This window comes from Nansenia antarctica, assembly GCF_963989245.1.
Source record: "Nansenia antarctica genome assembly, chromosome: 16".
NCBI lineage: Eukaryota > Metazoa > Chordata > Actinopteri > Argentiniformes > Microstomatidae > Nansenia > Nansenia antarctica.
The window spans coordinates 19,504,332-19,516,198 of NC_137686.1; the positions used below are offsets into that span (position 1 = coordinate 19,504,332).

The 11,867-nt window shown below is 47.4% G+C and overlaps 1 protein-coding gene across 2 annotated transcripts in view; it reads right to left on the reverse strand.

Annotated features, from left to right (window-relative positions):
- insra (insulin receptor a) overlaps window positions 1-11,867 on the reverse strand; it is a 45,929-nt gene that overhangs the window by 23,273 nt on the left and 10,789 nt on the right. The window lies entirely within an intron of this gene.

Sequence of the window (11,867 nt, forward strand, 5' to 3'; positions counted from 1 at the left end):
CATTCCTTCTCTCTCTCTCTCTCTCTCTCTCTGTCTCTGTCTCTCTCTCTCTCTCTCTCTCTCTCTCTGTCTGTCTGTCTGTCTCTCAGGCCAGTCAGACAACAACAGTTGAAGCATGTGGAAAAGCCAGACAAGCTTTCCTGCTGTCCTCCTCTGTCCTCTGCTGTCCTCTTCTGTCCTCCTCTGTCCTCTGCTGTCCTCCGCTGTCCTCTGCTGTCCTCCTCTGTCCTCTGCTGTCCTCCTCTGTCCTCCTCTGTCCTCTGCTGTCCTCCTCTGTCTTCTGCTGTCCTCCGCTGTCCTCTGCTGTCCTCCTCTGTCCTCTTCTGTCCTCTGCTGTCCTCCGCTGTCCTCTGCTGTCCTCCGCTGTCCTCTTCTGTCCTCTGCTGTCCTCCGCTGTCCTCTGCTGTCCTCTTCTGTCCTCTGCTGTCCTCCTCTGTCCTCCTCTGTCCTCTTCTGTCCTCTGCTGTCCTCTTCTGCAGAGAATCTGCTGTTTCTCAGGACAGAGAAGCCGTGCCAGAGACCAACCGGATGGCTGCTTTTAAACTGTCCATTTTCCCCTTGTTTTCCTTTGAATGCCGTAAACCTTTATACATGAACCCCTCCTACACGCGCATGTCATTCAAAATATTCAGAGATATCATCATCTTTTATTACATTTTGTCGATTTTTCTACTTCAGAATGAGTTTGAAGTCACTATCTGATTTTATCTGTGAAAATGTAATGCAAACGCTTCTTCGTTTCAAACTGGCTAAAGGGGCGAAGGCACCGTCAAACTTCTCCGCATATTTCCCCTTTTTTTTTTTTTTTTAAAGACAACTGTACCATCGACCATCGTCATCTCCCGTAGCGGGTGACTCACATGGAAAAACCATTGGCAAAATCTGTAATGAACAAATGCGACAGACAAGCTCATGTCATTAAAAAGTCTTTACAGAGGTTTCCTCTTCTTCTTTTATACGTTTTACATATCTACTTCCTACTTCCACTTCCTCCCAATGCAGGTGCCTTCGTTAGAGAATGAGTCATCAAAAAGGTCAATAGTAGCAATATTCAAAAACGGCCCATGTCACTGTGGCAGATACTGTAAGGGCAGTGGAAGATGACGCACAATCACCAAACCTCAACCTCAACGTTTTGGATGTTTTTGTTGTTGTTGTTGTTGTTGTTGTTGAGCTAGCAGCCTATACTACTGAACGTCAGCTATATTTCCTCATCCTTTCTTCTTGGGTACAGAACGCCTTATCAGGTCGTGTCTCTTCAAAATCGAACCCTTCCACAACAAAGGTAGCAGCAACAGCAAGGCTCCAAGACGTCATTCAGTCAATGACATTCAGGCTGCAATTAGACATTAGACACCATTCAGTCCCTGCTTTAGATCGGCGTCTTATGATCTTGAAGAGGAGGCTGAGAGCCTACTCAACCACCCAACAGTACCACTCCTGGATGATTCATTGTAGGTTGTCATTGTTGAATGCCAAGAAGAGAACTCTCCAGCCACTCAGTTAAGTTCTGTCAGTCAAGTTCAGGTCAGAACTCGGAGGACATCGGAGGACAGGGAGACATCGGAGGACAGGGAGAGACATCGAGGGACAGGGAGGGACATCCGAGGACAGGGAGAGACATCGGAGGACAGGGAGAGACATCTGAGGACAGGGAGGGACATCGGAGGACAGGGAGGGACATCGGAGGAGGGAGAGACATCGGAGGACAGGGAGAGACATCGGAGGACAGGGAGAGACATCGGAGGACAGGGAGAGACATTGGAGGACAGGGAGAGACATCGGAGGACAGGGAGAGACATCGGAGGACAGGCAGGGACATCGGAGGACAGGGAGAGACATCGGAGGACAGGCAGGGACATCGGAGGACGGGGAGAGACATCGGAGGACAGGGAGAGACATCCACCGCAACAACCTAACAGAGTGACGCAGTGCAGCTGTGGGTAGGGATGCTCCGATTTATCGGCCACCGATTTAAATCGGCCGATTTCACTCCAAATGACTCGATCGGTGATCGGCAAAAATGGCCGATCGCAAAAACCGATCTTTTCTTTTCTTTTTTTTTATTATTTTTTTTCCTGGGGAAGACAGATAACTGAACAGAAAACATAGGAGGATGTAACAGTATGTAAACCATGAAGGCCACGTTTATGATGTCTTTTATACAGCCATATCACTGACTTGGGCTTCAGGCCCTAACTGGGTGATAAGTCAGACTTTTACTATGCCATAAAAATGGGTCTGCGTTTGCTTGGTGCCTAATGGATCAAAACTTTTGTCTTAAAAGCAAAAAATATGTAGGCTATCCAGTCAGTAGGCCTACAGTTATGTATTTAAAAAAGAATCGGTATCGGTATCGGTATCGGTTGATCTTGAGGAAAAATATCGGTGATCGGTATCGGCCCCAAAAATCCAGATCGGAGCATCCCTAGCTGTGGGCCAGCATGAGGCCACCCCTCATTACTACCCCGGCCGCCACAGCACTTGGTGTCTGTAAACACGACACAGGCGGAGCTGCTTGTCGTCTTGTGACTGGACGGGGGCAGCTGTGGCTCAGGAGGGTAGAGCCGCCGTCTAATGAGTGTATGGTCGGCGGTTCGATCCCCGGCTGGCCACGTGTCGATGTTTTCTTGAGCAATGAACACTGAACCCCAAGTTGCGGGCCGACGCCTTGCATGGGTAGCTCGCCGCCGTCGGTGTGTGAATGTGTGTGTGAACGTGTGATTGAGAGGCCATTGTAAAGCGCTTTGGAATAAGGCGCTATATCAGCGCAGTCCATTTACGTCTGAACAGAAGTTACCCCTGACTGCCTGGGAGATGACGTACGGCAGCTCAAGGTCTAGGAGGAGTTCTGGCGGTGAGAGATCACTGGCCATGAAGGACGCTGAAGGGGAGGGCTGCCATGTCAGGATAAGGGACGTCGGCATCGTTCATCTACTGTACGTTTCCTTCAGTGAGGCGTTTCACAAGCTTCCGTCCCCCGACGACACAGTGGATCCCACAGGAAGAGGAGATAGACTTGTTTTTTTGTTTTGTTTTTCCTCCAAGGTCGGGACCAGGAGGACCTTTCAGACGGAGGCCTCTACCACCCCGAGCACACTTTGATCTCCCCAAGGGTAGCGACTCGACACCGAGGGGGGGGGGGGGGGGGGGGGGGGGGGAACTGGGAGGTTCGCCAACCGTCATTCCTTCTTTAAACATGCAAATCTCTGTGAGGCGGCTGGGCCCAGTTTCTCTATTGCTCTTCTGCCCGGCGCTGTTCGCCATGGGGGCCGTGAACAGTCCCGCCAGCTCAGGGTCAATTAGTAATGCTCAGGCTGATTGTGGTCCTGTCAGGGACAGCGTCTCAACTCCCCCATCTAAGCAACAGGGCCTCTGTGAAATCACCTAACAACAGCAAATCAATGGTTCTTTCGGAGGAGGAGCGCGTTCTGGACTGTCGGGGTTGGGACTGAGTGGGTTTGTTGACAACACGATGATCACCAAAAACAGATGCAACACCACCCCTCTAGACATGCTGCCACCCCCAGGTCCAAGCCAGTTGTCCCCCAGCCCCCCCCCCCCCTGCCCCACACACACACACACCACCCACCCAAAGCTCCTGGTCATCCCAGGCTCTTTTGGCTCCCTGATAAAATGCCTGTATGGTCTGTGCCGTCATGTGCTTTATGCAAAGTGCTGCTGCAGAATCACATGGAGTCCGGGGGTAATGCTACAGGAATGCCAGGCTCTTTATCTCATTAGAGCCAGTTTGACTGGGATCACAGACCGGACCGACGGACCCACACAAAGAGGGGTCTCAATTCCCCCCCCCCCCCTCCCCCTCCTCCATCCACAGAAACACGCAGTAAAACAACAACAACAAACCAGGACACCACCTCGCTGAGGCCATGAGAGAGAGAGAGAGAGAGAGAGAGAGAGAGAGAGAGAGAGAGAGAGAGATTAATATCCTGTCAGGGGAAACAGAGGCCTATTTGGAACGGGAGTGATGGAACTGATTTGGACTTTTAGCAAATTGTGTGATGTTGGCTGCCAAGAATTCAGGGTTTTTTTTCACCAGTAAACCTCAGTACCTCAGGAAGAAAGTTTCACTGAACTGTCTTCCTAGTCAGAGCCTGTGCAGGAATCGATATACTGTTAATAGATGTTGGAGAGAAGAAAAAAAAAAAAACAGCAACATCCGTAGTTCCTAATCTTCCACATGCCTGTAAACTTCGAATGGCAAGCCAATAAGCAATCAGTCCCATGCGTGTGTCAGTAGGAGAGTAGTATTACTCAAGCTTGATTGTAGCCTACAGCACAGTGGCTACTGTCTAATGCTAAGCTGCTTGTACGGGTGCTTGATATTAACCACAATCCCTCTTGAACATTGCGTGGCTTGTTCCTCCCATGTTGCCTTTTTGGCCAAGACATTAAGACGTTACATTCAGGATCTTTGCGTTGAAGATCACATAAGACCCTCGCAAATGCCAAACGGAATGTGGTGGTGCAATTAAAATTCCGAGCCCATGACAAGTCTGGTATTTAGTTGCTTATAAAATTATTTCAGAAACCCAGAGAGACGAATCAGAGGAAGAAGAAAAACCTGGTGCCTTAGTAGGCCTATACAACCTTATATGGTCACGGTCTTCCGACCGAATCGCAAAATTGAAAAGGGCTTGGAAAAGCAAAAAATAAAGTTTAAAGTATATTCTCTGTTCTGTAAAGGCTGATCTTGTTCAGTTAATGACGACCATTCCGGTTTGTCAACGAACGCTCTCAAGTCTGACACACACATACATGCATGTCTGTCCACACAGTACCACGTCTGTCATTAACGGCTTCCTAGTTTCCTCTCAGTTTGAGAGGCAGATGTTACTCTAACTGCTATTTTCAAACACGTCGCGTCCATGTCCCTGCTTAGCGCCTACCACACTCCCTCCCTCTCTCCCTCCCTCTCTCCAGCCTATCCCTTTCCCCTCAATAGGAATGACAAAGCAGTATATAAAAGATACGACAACACGACCAAACAACCAGCAATGATTCACTCATTCGTTCAGGATGACCTAATGTTTTTTTTTTTCAAGAGGCACTCCTGTTTATCACACCTGCAGACAGAGAAAAGACAGGTTGATTGAGAACAGTCGGTGTTTGAGATTCAATTGTTCTTTCGATGTGTCACCAGTGTCACCAATGTCACACCTTTGATCCACGCTGGCACTTGAAGACAAAGACAAGCCCAGTACAGTCCAATGCGACAATACGTCTGACAGAGGCCTCGTTAATCCAGCTTGGCCTCATACCAAAGACAATGAATAATAAGAGACATTAAACACCCTATGAAAACACCCTATTTCAAACATTTTGGAAAAAAATCCAAACCTACAAAAAAGGTTAATGCGTCAGAGAGCAGGGGGAAGAATGAGTCAACCGATTATCCCTTCTTATCTGGGGGGGGGGGGGGGGGGGGTTAAGTGTGATTAAAAACAAACACATTTTTCAAAACTAAAACAATCTAATACTGACCTGGCCTCATTTTATTTATTCAGTCATGTTTCCTGGTAAATCATTTGTCAGTCAGTCTGACTCAACCACAGCAGCCTCAGCTGAGCTGGCCAGGCGGCATCAGGAACTGTCAACAATTTCATTAGCCCACCAGCGCCCGTTAATAGAACAAAAACACACAAACAACATGAAGGAGCACTTTGGATGTTTTAATGTCAGCCGCCACTCCTGCTGCCCTGTAATGACAGGATGTGCAATTTGTCGTGACTGGAATAAAGATGATAAACACACACACACGTGCACACACACACACACACACACACACACACACGCGCGCGCGCACACACACACACACACACACACCTACCTATGTACACAGACGCACACACACACAGACACGTACACAGATGTACACATGGACGGACACGTACACAAACGTACACACGGGGACATACACGTACACACACACAACCACACCCAGAGTGACTGACTGCAGCGCAGCCTTGAGTCTATATATCTATGTATAAGATCACCTGGAGGATATGGCAAAGTCAAGGCATTCACCTCTAATTCCATGTAAGCCTATGACAAATTGACGTGACATTAAATTGACATGACATTAAATAACATTTTGGCACCAACATGACCACTAGTTCTGAGAGAGAGAAGTCTGTAGCAGGTGAATCTGTATGACAAGAGCACCAGGGAGGACAAGGGACAGATGGACTAGGCCTATCCATCAATAAAGTACCTATCTATCTATCTATCTATCTATCTACCTACCTACCTATCTATCTATCCATCAATAAAGTACCTATCTATCTATCCATCTACCTATCTATCAATAAAGTACCTATCTATCTACCTACCTATCTATCTATCTACCTACCTACCTACCTATCTATCTACCTACCTACCTATCTATCTATCTACCTACCTACCTATCTATCTATCTACCTACCTACCTATCTATCTATCTATAAAGTACCTATCTATCTACCTACCTATCTATCTATCAATCAATAAAGTACCTATCTATCTATCTACCTACCTATCTATTAGGGCTGCACGATTAATCGATTTTAAATCGAAATCGCGATTTGAAATGATGCGATTAGCTAATCGCAAAGCCTGCGATTTGCCTGCGATTTTTTAAAAATTTTTTTTTTTTTTTTTACCTTTATTTTACCAGGAAGTCACATTGAGATTAAAACCTCTTTTGGAAATTTGATCAGCACTCATGGAATGCCTCTTGTCCAATCAAATTACTTGGTCTCTTTATGACTTTGAACCCGGCGCTCTCAGAGCGAATTTACGAACGCAGGCATAGGTTGTGTCACGACAGTCAGTCCAATTATTATGAGACTTTGGGCTAACGTAACGGAGACAATTAGACACCACATGGCTTACTGGACGTATGATAAACGTTAGTATGTTATAATTGCGACAGGTAAGTGTACAATTTCACTATACTAACTGTACCAGCCAAGTGCATGTCGGTGCTGTTAGTCCAGCCTTAAACTTAGCTTAGCTAACTTGTAGTCTTCGAGACGGTAGCTTAGCTTAGCTACTCATGCTAACCCGGCGTTAAAGTACAGACACAGAGTTGACAGTCTCAGCAACCTGCGGGTTGGTGTTTATATAGTATAGCAGGCTTATGGATACATGGAAGTTAACTGTTCTGTTGTCAAACATGAATGTGTCCTGTATGCATAACCTCATACCATTCGTTCATACCAGCCGGCTTTAAAGACGCAGAGGTTAGCCTAGCCTAGCCTTGGGCTGAAGTATGTCACAGATTCCTAAGTCAAGGTGACGTGTGTCTGTGCTCCATAGTCAGAGACCACCATTCTATCATTCATCAGTTCGACTGTTGACCGAGTCATCTAGATGTGGTCCTTTCAGTTATAGTCACAGTGTATCCCCAAATGATAATTTTAATAGCTGGATCATCTTAGAAAGTAGCCACCTGTCTAGATGAGATGAGGTTATCATATATACAATTCATATCTTTTAAGTTCTCATCCTTGCATTAGAATTAGAGCAGTTAATAGTTTGATGGTATCATGTGGTAATGCTCTCTGAAAATAGGTGATAGACAGATTCATCCAATCACCTGCCAAGTATTTTTTGAAAGTACCTGCCCTTTTCCAAACAGCTTCCAATTAAGCTTTCCTAGATGGTTGTGTGAAACAAACCACCTGAGTCAGGTTAGTAATGCTCCATCACATGTTTTAATCTGAAGCTTGATTTTAAAGCAACCCAACTTTAAAGCAACCCAATGTAAGTTTAGTTCTTTCACTCGTAGCTCGGGCTGTGGGGGTGCTAGAGGAGGGAGCCTCTAAGTCCCCTGAAGACGTACAAACAAACTGCACGTTGATACGACCTTCCTAGCCGGAGATATGGCCACACTTTACAAAAACTCCCCCTTTTTTTTTTTTTTTTTTTTTTTTGCTATTTAAAAAAAAAATAATCGCAAATTAATCGCAATCGCGATATCTGTCCAAATAATCGCAATTCGATTTTTTCCCCAAATCGTGCAGCCCTACTATCTATCTATCTATCTACCTACCTACCTACCTATCTATCTATCCATCCATCAATAAAGTACCTATCTATCCATCTACCTAGACCTACCTATCTATCTATCTATCTATCTATCTATCCATCAATAAAGTACCTACCTACCTATCTATCTATAAAGTATCTACCGTACCTACCTACTATCTACATCTATCTATCCATCAATAAAGTGCCTATCTAACTATCTATCTACCTATCTATCTATGAATAAAGTACCTACCAACCTATCTATCTATCCATGAATACACACGCGCACACGCGCACGCACGCGCACGCACACTTTCTATACTCTGTGGACAACTACTCATCTTCTAAATCATAAAGTAGTTGTCTAACCTGCGAATGTCCAGCAGGTTAGAAGTGCTCAGGCTCATTTCAAAGAGAAACCCCAAAGACAGGATCTAGGGCTAGGCTATCTAAACAGCCACGAGAAGACACAGCAGCAGACTGTTGTAAACAGAAGGCCTGTTCTGTGTGCGTGGGTGTGTGTGTGTGTGTGTGTGTGTGTGTGTGTGTGTGTGAGAGAGAGAGAGAGAGAGAAGCTGTGAAGAAACAGCTCGTCTGCCCAGCTTTAACAAATACCTCAAATGTCTGGGATTCCAGGGGAAGGGCTTGGGAGGCAGAGGAGCCGCTGAGGGCTGAGGGCTCCCAGGCTGCTCCCAGGCTGCTCCCCGCACCAGACGGAGCAGCCTCAGCTCACAGGAGAACTACGCGGCCCGCGTGGGGACGGCTGCTCTCTGCACTTGGCCTGGTATCACATGGTGCACCGAGCCGTGTTCAAACCAGACATGGCAGTCTCGGAAAGTTGCTGTTAAACAATGCGCTGTGATATTTCTGACTTGTTACGCATCTGTCCCATCCTGCCCGACATGATTTATTACTATTCCTCCTCCCCCCCCCGCCCCCCCCACCCTCTCCTCTCCCAGAAGATCTGAAAAAGCCAAGTTGTTCGCCACACTGTAATTACAGTGGATTAAAACTGTCAATCAAAACTGGTCAATCCTCTAAAATCAGTGGGAACGCTGTCCTACGTTTCACGGTTTTCTGAGGCAATGCACCGATTGCTAACACTCGACATCAAGTCGTACCCCTAAACTGTACCTGTTAGGTGACGCCGTAATCGCCGTAGCAACACAAACCACCCAACACAAACCACCCAACTCCACTGCTATGCAATCATGAAGCAATTACTAACCGTATGTACTAGCCTAACAGCATAACACAACGTTGTTCCTGGAGTACTTACAGAGTTACTACACAGGTAAAGAGGGGGGGGGGGGGGGGTTAAGAGTGTGACTAGTTGTTAACTTTCTACTTTATTTTCTACAAGAGAAACAGAGGGGTGGGGGAGGGAAAGGGGGGGAGAAAGAAAGAGCGAGAGAGAGAGAGAGAGAGAGAGAAAAAGAGGATGACCAAAATAGAAGGAGTGATTCATACGATGGCAGGAGGACAGGGCTGGCTTGGCTTTCAAACACGTGTCATGTTTTAGGAGGCAACACTACTGGTAATGAATACACAGGGCTCGCAGGCTTGTTCAAATTGGCTCATACTGTCGCTCTGAGACATCAAAGAGCAGAGTCCCCCCCCCTTTAACCCCCCAAGGAGGTAGAGCTCAAATCAAAGGCTCCAAACGACTCAAAACAAAAGAAAAGACAGTACAACAATTGACTGCTTTGGGAGAGAGACTAACTGAAATAACCTCAACAAGTCCTCCTCTTCCTATCCGACCTCCTATTTGTTTGTTTCTTCTGCGTTCTTTTCATATTATTGTGTTATTAAGTATGTTTCCTTTTTGTAAAGAAGCTCAGATTTGTCTATTTGTGAGTTTCTTCAAGTTCTTTAATTGAAAATTGTTCATAAATATAAAAGGTCCTCCTCTTCCGATGTCTTGGGTCAACGGAGATCTAAAATCTTCTTGTAGAACATTTATAGCGCCTTGCTCTCCAACGTGAGAGAGGTTCCAGTGTGCAGTGCACATGTGTCGGCTGAACCAAAACAATATAGTATAGTATCCTCTCTCCTCTCCAGGGACTGTTTAACTGGCTGGTTAGTTTGTCCTCTCCGTGCCTCTCTACCGCTGGCCGAGACGGCTTTCTGCCCCGCGGGTCCATTCAGAACTCCAGCCAGGAAGCGTTCGACACAAAGACAGGAAACAATCGTCCAGAGCGCTCTGTGAACTGCTTCGACAGCTATTGTTCCATGCGGAGGTTGACTTGGCGCCAGTGTTGAGTGCGGTGGTGTGGGAGCTGGATGTTAACATTAAGGTGTGCACCCCCCCCCCCCACCCATTGGTGGCCTGGCCTTCCGCTACGGGAGGCATTGCGTGTGGACTTACTCTGCTGTTACACACACAGACACGTACACACACACATTTTTTTATTTTGGCTGTGCTTACCGTGAGGGTTACACCCACTTCCACAACGCCCCTGACTAGCCTGAGCCTCAGCGGCTGTGATTGGTGGAGACAGATATGTGACGTCGTCCGTGGGGGGGGGAAACTGGATCCTCTATATCCAGAAAGGTTTCCACAGGTCCCTCACCTGATCTCACTCACACGGTAACCTCACGGGTTGGCACTCGCAAGAGAAGCCCCCTCATGCCCTCCGAGTAGAGGAAGAGTAGCTCAGCCAATCAGAGGTGAGGACGGGGGGGGGGGGGGGGGGGGCTGCCAAACCCATTCTTCAGTTTAAAGCCCCTGCTGCTAGAGCTAATTAAATCTGTACCATATTGTGTTAACCCAATCACTGGCTGCTGCTGGAAGGAGGGAGGGAGAGGGAGGGAGAGGGAGGGAGAGAGAGAGAGAGAGAGAGATGGAGAGAGAGAGAGAAAGACACCCCCCTCCCCTTGCCTCTCAGCTATGTGTCTAATGTCCTCAGAGGGCAGATAATGAAGATCATTTTATAATGTGTGAAAAGTACTAGCCACCTGGGAAGGGAAGGCCGCGCTCAGCTCCGCTCTGCTCATTCACATCGCCGCCACCGCCGCCGTCTGGCAACAGGCCTACACTCCTACGCTGCTGCCGGTCCCACTGGAGCGTATAAAGTACTGTAACCACACCCCCTCCCCCCCACCCACCACCTGACCGAGACGACACCGTCAGAGCAGCGGAGAAGATCCGGTCAGGGGACGGCACGTTTCACCTCAACATGATTAAGACACACAAGAGAGGGAACAACGCCACCCGAACACGATTACTACCGAACAACGCGAACAAGGAAGGAGCGGAGCGCGTGAATGTCACAACTGCATCAAAACAAAGGAGCTGAACAATGATAAGGCCAAACAACGCTGTGACCATGGCGACCGTCAACCAGGTTACAACAACACGGGGGGGGGGGGGGGCATTCGGATTACAGTAGTCTGACTTCATTCAACAACAGAAAAACACACACAACCGTCCGTGCGTTTTTTTTTTTTTTGCCAAGAATTTTTACCTCCCTATGGATATATGGCTAAATTACCCCTCTGGTTACAGAAGCTGGGAGAGGAAATGGGTTGTGATTCAAAACATGGGAACTAAGCCAAGCCTCGTGGTTTTGCATCTTTGTATTTTTTGCGCGGAGCGACCGGTGCACCGACTAAGTGTGTGCGTGTGACCCGCAGTCGTCCTCTGGCACGGCCCTCTATCTACGGCCTCCTTCACAGGGCCGCCGGAGGACCACGCCAGTGACCAACGCGGCGCGGCCCGGGGTCACAGCTGACCGGAGCCTTTAGGACACTCAGTGAAAAAAAAAAAAAAATGATACGCCGAGTTCTCTGAATAGTTCTGCAAATCAATTTGGTAAAAAAATGTCTGTGAG